This window comes from Diachasma alloeum, unplaced genomic scaffold (assembly GCF_001412515.2).
Source record: "Diachasma alloeum isolate Michigan unplaced genomic scaffold, Dall2.0 Dall_scaffold_00201, whole genome shotgun sequence".
Lineage (NCBI taxonomy): Eukaryota > Metazoa > Arthropoda > Insecta > Hymenoptera > Braconidae > Diachasma > Diachasma alloeum.
In genome coordinates this window covers 158,722-166,908 of record NW_021680366.1, presented here as the reverse complement: position 1 = coordinate 166,908, position 8,187 = coordinate 158,722, and the positions used below count along the sequence as shown (strand labels likewise).

General features: G+C 38.8%; 1 long non-coding RNA gene across 1 annotated transcript; it reads right to left on the bottom strand.

Moving 5' to 3' along the window:
- Nucleotides 1-5,324: 5,324 nt before the first annotated feature.
- Nucleotides 5,325-6,806, bottom strand: LOC107035852. The gene is made up of 3 exons (XR_001460764.1): nucleotides 6,733-6,806; nucleotides 6,358-6,544; nucleotides 5,325-5,426 (listed from the first exon to the last, which is right to left on the bottom strand). It is a non-coding gene; the product is annotated as an uncharacterized LOC107035852 (long non-coding RNA).
- Between the last annotated feature and the right edge of the window lie 1,381 nt (nucleotides 6,807-8,187).

The following is an 8,187-nucleotide window of genomic DNA, read 5'->3' as shown; positions in this document are numbered from 1 at the left end:
TTATTTCCAACAGGTGAACAATTTTTTCCCGTTTTAAATGAAATTGCCTGTTGGGCGACGTTGCTGGGAACTCGCTAAACGTCCCCGGGAAGTGTAGAGTGGATTCGGCAACGCTGGAGCCTAAATAACACGGCGGAACTCTCCCGCAAAGGTGACTAAAGTCGCATTTTCCCGTCAGGTGACCAGACTAGGGTTAATAGATGATCGACTCGAATAGAGACGCTACTAGGAGCGTTAACTCAGTATCTCACGGTGATGTACTCGGTGATGTACTCAATAGAGCGATTGCGCCAATACTGACTGTACAGAGATTGAGATGATACGATACTGAACTCGATGGGTGATTTCGTGACCTGACCGTGAACCCGAAGGGTCCCGAGGTCTTTCGAGAATTTTCGTTGAGCCCGGTGCCATTAGATCGGAAACTATTGCTGTGTTTTAAATACACCTTTTTTGTGGAGCCAATTGAGAGCTACAACAAATGTAATTACGAAAATTTCGCTTTCTCCCTCAGAATGGGAAATATTCCTCAAAAACTCAGCTGAGAGATAAGTCGTCGTAAACCGTTTTACCACTTCGCTACTGAATTGTTGAATAATTTCTTTGGAATCGTCATAATCCTCTTCATCTTCCTCGTCGTTTCTCTTCTGCTTTTTGTATTCGTATTTATTTTTAGGGATGTATTATGTATTATATACATATATACTATTCTATACATATTTTGATTTATATAATTATATCAATTTTTTTACAGTTGAAAAAAATCACGGTATGAAACATACATGTATAATATATTTTTCGTCACTCGGCCCGATAAACGGCGCTTACTCGGGCTCTGTCGAGAGGGGGTAAAGAGAGTTTACCGCGGCACTTGAATAATCGGTGCTCCAAGNTTGATAAGCGGAATAGAGGCTTCAAAAGTCGTTACACTGGACTTTTTAAAAGCGGATTCAAGACATCTGAAAGAAATCAAAGGAATCTCTTTGAATTTTTGTTTAATTCAAAGGGAATTAGATTTTTGAGAGAAAAAAACCCGCACCATCCAGCCGAGACTCGAACCCGGATCTCCCAGTTACGCGCCTGGCACTCTCCCAACTAAATTATTGAGAAAACACGGAAAGTCAGTACACTGATAGAACGGATTAGTTATTGTTAACGAATGGCTTTTGGTTGGAGGTTAGGGTCTGTTCGGTCTCACCAAATGTTCATTCGTTAATAGTTAATGAATGTATATTTGAGGAGCCTTGTTTGACTTGACTTTCGCCATTCAAGTGAACCATTCGTTAACTATTAACGAATATTCATTTGGTCATATTCAACTCTACCATTCGTTAACAGTTAACGAATCTCGTTTGGAATAAATGAATCATTCTATCAGTGTACTTTCGTTCCTCGGGAACAAATTTCCATCCTGGAGCGGAAAGTATTCACTTTTCTGCCGCTTATCAGAAGGCAAAATACAAACGTTCCTTCACGGAGAGAAATTTTCAGTAAAAATTACGGAACAAGTCACGTAATCCCCAATCCTAGATCCCTTTCAGTGAATGTTTATAGGAATTAAAGAGAATAAATCTGTGACGTTCTGTAAATTCTCAGGTTTGTCACTGAAAAAATACGAAAAAGTTACGTAATTTTTTTGGAAGTTGTAAAATCTAACAGAAATTCCAAGACTTATTACGGCGCAGAAATAAAAATTACGGAGCGTGTTCTGAAAATCTCCCCCTCACCGCTATCCGTGACGTGCTGGATGGGTGAGTAATTTTTACGGAACAGGACGTAGAATTTACGTGACGATTGGATACTTTATATTGAACTTTGACTTCGCTTGCGGATTACACTTCAACACGTAATTTTTCCTGGTAATTTTTATTGAACATTTCTCTCCGTGTTTGCACGCGTGTTAAAATAGTATAGTCCCTACCTGGAGGGAAAGTAAAGGAGTCGTGCCTACGTGCCGAATTACCGCCTGAATCGAAGGCGAGGGTGGTAAGGACGTGGGTCCTTATTACTTCCCGTGGTCAGGACGTTATTTCCCGTTACTGCGGAGGCGCAGTCACATATCCCGCGAAACTGAAGGGAAATGTGCACTTTGCGCCCGCCGTGACGGAAAATAGCATGTGCACCTCCGGCAGGGAAAACATCCGCCCTCGGTGCACAACATACTATTCTTGATGATAAATGGACTTCGCAAGTATTAATTTTGATCCCTGATATTTCGATTCTCAATGGAAGCAAGAATGTTCCGTCAATTACAAGAGGAATGAAAAAGACCGAACGATACAGCGCATCCATCAAATTTTTTAATCCCTGGAGTTTAATTATAAGGGAGCATTGTCACTCGTCAACGATTCAATGTATATTTCCATGTTATTAATAGCCCAAAACCATTTTCGACGTTTTTATGTTCCCCCAACCGAGGCTGTAAATATTAGCGCGGTTCCATTGAATGACCATGAGGGTTGACACTGGTAACGAGAGAGTTCCACTCTCTCATGTTATACCCCCATGGACATGCTCAATCCCTCCATTTATCACTGACAATTATATTGCTGAACAGTGACGAGTTTCAACTGATGGCCATCTGTTTTCGGACCCCTGACACTTTTCCCATTTCCGGGGATAGTGAACGACCATCAAGCATTCATCATCAAAAATATTCAATGTATTCTTTGAAAATTTATCATTGATTCGTGCACCAAGGTTTTTTGATCAGATAAAAAGTTTGTGTACATTGGAAAATGTGACAGGCCGGAGGAGAACTCTTGATGAATGATAGATGACAATGTTTCCAAACAGAATGTTACTGAGTGTTTGTTGTGGGACCCTTGTGCATTGCACGTCGATTACAATTTTACGGGGCGAAAGAGGAGATCGGTCAGGAGGATTTGCTGCGGGGTCGAAACTCTCTCGTGCGATCCTCCGGTGGGATTTGATGGGCAAAGGCCGGGGGGTCTTATCCCCCATCATCAATATCCGTCGCACTGTGACAATCGCCTCGATTTCTGGGTGACCCCGCCGGGAGAGGACACCTGGATCAATTTGAATAATTACTTGACTATCAAATCTCACCGCATTTCACGGATTGTTGCGCATATTGTTGAGTGATGGTTTAGTATGTTATCGTAAGGTCAATAGTTTATGTTCTAATGTAGGTTTTTCAATGACAATTTTTTATTGGTAACTATGAAAAATGTTTGGCTGTAATTTACGGTACATAGTTTGAAAATTTACAAGAAATTGCCGCTATACACGGAGAGAATTTTTTGGTAAAAATTATCCTACCGTTCTATAAAAGTGTATCATGAGTCATCGTTTCCTCATTTCTATCCCGAAATTTAATAAAAATTAATGTATGATGATCAAATTTTATTCTACGTTAGAGAAATTTTATCCTGACGCATAATAAATTTTACCCTACCGGTACAGTAATTTTTACTCTACCGGCGCGGTAATTTTTATTTTTATCGGGATTAAATTTCTCTAACGTAGAATAAAATTTGATTATCATATATTAGTTCTTACTAAATTTCGGAATAGAAATGAAGAAACGATGACTCACGATACACTTTTATAGAACGGTAGGATAATTTTTATCAAAAATTTCTCTCCGTGTACACTTGGACATTTTTATCAGATAATTCTGCTGAAATTTCAAGGACTTTCGTTATAAAAATCGGAAATTTTAGAGACAAATCAATGGAAACTGTCGATTTTAGCTTAATTATCTCATGAACATGAATAGAAATCAGGAAATTTGAAATTATTATATTCTTGAATTTTCAAATAATTGGAATTTTAATTTTTTATTATAGTAAATCTCATGGGAGTGACATTGAATCGAATTTAGGGAAAAATGGTTATGAAATTTCAAGTTTTAAGCAAAATTCCCATAAATTCGTAAGTTTTCAGTGGGAGTGAGATGGAATTTCACACTTTGATTGAATTTTCAATGGAACATTAATGTTCAGAAACAAAATACATGAATTTTCCTGATTTTTCTGAATTTTCACAGAATAATTGAACTCAAAATCAAATATTTTATTGATTTTTAGACCATTTGAACGGAAAATCAATGAAATATTTGATTTTTCAATGGCAAGATTTCGTGAAATTCCACTCTCCTGAAAATTACAAATAATTAACAATCACTAAATGTAAATTAAAAAATCCATGAATATCATGAATCCTCATTATCAAGAGGAATTCCTCACCTAAAAATGTCAAACATCAGATAATTCCAGGTGATTTCCCGTAAAATATTCGCAACAAAACGTCTATTTTCCCCTTAAAAAGTCGAAGAAAAAATATTCCCCGTGTCATTTAACCGCCTCTAGCATCTCGATATATCCCATTACCCCGCGTAGAATCGTGAATGAAACGTCAGTCTTCCAGTTGGAGTGAGTGTCCGATCGTAACGACATTGGAGTGACGTTGGACGATGCCCTGTCTCACCGTATATTCGCCTCGCTCCTTTTGCCATCGCCCCCTCTCTCGCTGTCCTGGGGCTGACATGCAAACCGGGAATGTAGGTGGATTGTATGAGTATGTGTTGCTTAGGCAGGTGCTCGTCAGTCTCTGACAATGTGGTATTGACAGGTACGAAATGAGAAACTGCTTGATCGACTGAAAATTATAAAAAAAAGCCGGGAAACAAAATGATAGAGCCCGTGGGCGAGGCTTTCCATCTCCCTCTCCATCCCCCTCCCTTTCTCCCTCTCGCTGCCATTCTTCGCAGCGAATGTTCGCGGTATTGATCAAAATTGAAAAATGTCAGGTTCAATTTATCAACAATTTCTTAATATTTCATCCGTTCGTTCAATTTTAGAATTTTTTTCTCGCATTTCGTAATTTCATTCAACTCGTTTTTGTTCATTTTAGGGGTCGGTGAGAGGTGGGAGGTGCTCCAGATGAAAAAAATTATTTGCGAATGGACAGGCGCGGTGGGCGAGCAAGACAGCCGCGATACATCCTCGTTAGAGGAGCCGTCAGTCGGCGAGTGAGTTTCACATTTTTTAACGGTAGAATTCCCATCTGACAGACGTCCAACCACATTAACGCCTAAAAACAATATACGCTGGCTGGGCTTGGCTGAATTGGATTTGGTTGAAGTATAAAAAAAATACAAAAAAAAAATGTGGAGGAGATGAGTACCAGCGACACACACGGCTCGCCCTCGTCACTGTCCACTCTTCCAGTGGATAACGTCATACGAGGCGACGTAGCGTGTTTCTTTACTGTCATTGCCTCTGTACACCTCGGCGGGATTTATATGTCAAATTAGTTTGTCATAGAGGGGTTTGAAGAACAATAAAGGAGGCCTTTTGTGCGGAATTTAATGTGTGATTTTATTTATTCGTGTACATTCTGAAGTGTTGATGGAGTGAGGTTGAGTATTGAGATGCCCAGATTGGTGGATGTTCAGTTTCCTAGAAAAATTAATTAACATTCAATTTGAATAATGGACAAATGTTGCACTGTTAGAAATTTCTTGAAATTTCAGTCACAATGTCATCTGAATATTCAATACTGTGAGTTTGAATTCAATTTCAAACGAAAACGTTCACTAAATTTTTCATTTTTCATGAAAATTCAAGAAAATTCGGTTTTTTAGGTTAAAGAATCATTGATTTTTTAATGAAAGTTTGAATTTTCAAGCTTATCGTGAAAATTGAACATCATAAACGATTCAATTTTCAATAGATTGAAAATTTAGAAAAGTTATCGCCTGAATTTTCAAAATTTTCAAGATTTTTCAGTGTCGTACGGACTTAAAAATCGAGAATTACCGGAATATTCAAGAAATTAACTAATTAGTTAATAGGGCTGCCCACGAGACTAAACCGAGATCACGTTGGAGGGACCGTTTCATTCCAAAAAACATGAAACTTTTTGGGACTGCCTTAGTCGCGAAAGGCATCGTATCGTCTCTTACAGTGATGACCACAAAAAAAATTATCTCGTGACAATCTCCACTTTTTCTCATTCTTATTCGTTTGAGACCGAGACCGAGACCAAGACTCTCAATCCGAGACTTTGAACCTAAAAAACCCGAAAAGGTGGAGACTGTGACGAGATAATTTTTTTTTGTGGTCATCACTGGAGGAGGCGATACGATGCCTTTCGCGACTAAGACAGTCCCAAAAAGTTTCATGTTTTTTCGGAGTGAGACGGTCTCTCCAAAGTTTAATCTCGGTTTAGTCTCGTGGGCAGCCCTATTTGTTAATAAAGAATTCTACATAAATTTCATGTAACTTTGTCATTGTTAAAAATTTCAAGCTTTTTCACTTAAAATTTCAGGAGTAATTTTCTAACAGTGTGAAATAATTTGGGAGAATCGGGTGAAAAATGACTGCTTACTGCCTGGTTTGCCCCACGGTCCTGATGGTAACTTAGGATTGAATGGTCCTTGTCCAGGGAATGTTGGGAATCCTCCATTTCCTGGTCTACTTGGTCTATGCTTGTCCCTGAATGGGGAACCAGCGACAGCCATGATGACTGCGGCGAGAAATAACAGGACGGCGGTGAATTTCATGATTATTTACTCCTAGGAAACGCCGAACAAAAATCAAACTGTAAATCAACTGAATCACAGATTCCCTATTGAATATTAATCAACCAATTAATTAATCAATTCATTATTATTGCTTGATTGATTGCGAACGTGAGGACTTTGATCAATAATAATGAATTAAATGAAAGATAATTAATCTTAATTGTGTTCCGAGTACTTACTCTTCGTTTCGATAGATCGGCAACGACTGGCACCTCCAATCACTCCGATCCCTCATATACGGCATAATCTCAGCAGAAATCAGAGACGGCGGGGAAGACCCGTGCGACTTCGCGCAAGTCTTATCGGTTAAACATAAAAAATTGCATCACAAGGAGACCTCAACGGCCCGCAATACTCCACATACACCCATCCAGGGGAACCCCGAAGACAAAGACGGATGAAGTGAATCCCGCATATTCTGTTTGTCCAACTGTTTTCAGCCGTCAGGGGAAGAGATGCCTGTACCGCTCAGCAGTCAGTACCGCTCACTTGATTTTCTCCACAACCACACGGAGAAATAGCATATATCAGGACGAGTGCCAGGGGGTTCTTACTCGCGTAGTGTTGGTGTCCGAGCCGACAGGCGAGGACTGACCAACCACGCGAGTCAAAAAACCCCATTGTACTAGTCGTGAACGATATTTTTTCGTAGTGATTTTCACTTTTACAAGTTTGGGGAAGGGCCAATACCAATCCCCGAACGAAGAAAAGTGAAGGTCAGTACGGAAAATAAAATAGTAACGATTACTACACGGAGAGAAATATTGAATAAAAATTATTAAATTAGGAAATTTTACGGAACTGTCACGTAATTTTTACCTAAAATCACGAAATTTTTCACGAGCGTTCCGTAATTTTTATCTGAATCTCCTGTGAAAAATTACGATACCGTCACTTAAATTTTCTGACTCGATTCCGTAATCGTAAGAATTTATTGATGTGTAATAATTTCGTTGGAACCAAATGAATTGTCTATTTATTTCTAATTAATTATCCACTTCTAATGAATACGCTATTTATTCCATATAATTCAATTATATAAATAAATATATACGTTTCGAACAAAAATTCTGCAGAATTTGATAGGAAAATTTCAAATAAATAGTTTAATTTGTTTAATTTTTTTAAAGCGGTTAAGCTTTGGGCATCTTGAGTTTATGAACGCATCAAGAGGCAATCGCGAATTTCAACCGCATATTTTAGAGATATCATACTTTCCTATGTTCATAGGACCATTTTCCATCCATATGATAACCATTTCTATGGACGTGGTAGGCATTCCTATGGGACATAGTCTGAATTCCATTCATTTCATTGAAGCATCCAACATCGGAAATTTCTTTCGACAATTATTGACTAGAGGTTAGGCACTGAGCGATATAGAAATCAGACTGAGCGGTATTAGCTGCATGCGGCCAGTACCGCTCACTTAGCTCCATTCAGTTTATCTTCTTTTTTTCATCTTCATTTTTTGACAACTTGCCGGCATTGAAACAAGAGTTGAACATCCAAGATTTCTAAACATGCGAAAATTATCGTTATTCCTTAGGTGAGCGGTACAGGCACTTCCCCCACGCAATCAAATCAATCCAATCTTCCCTCATTAGGATGCCCTCCAGGAGTCTATCCATCAG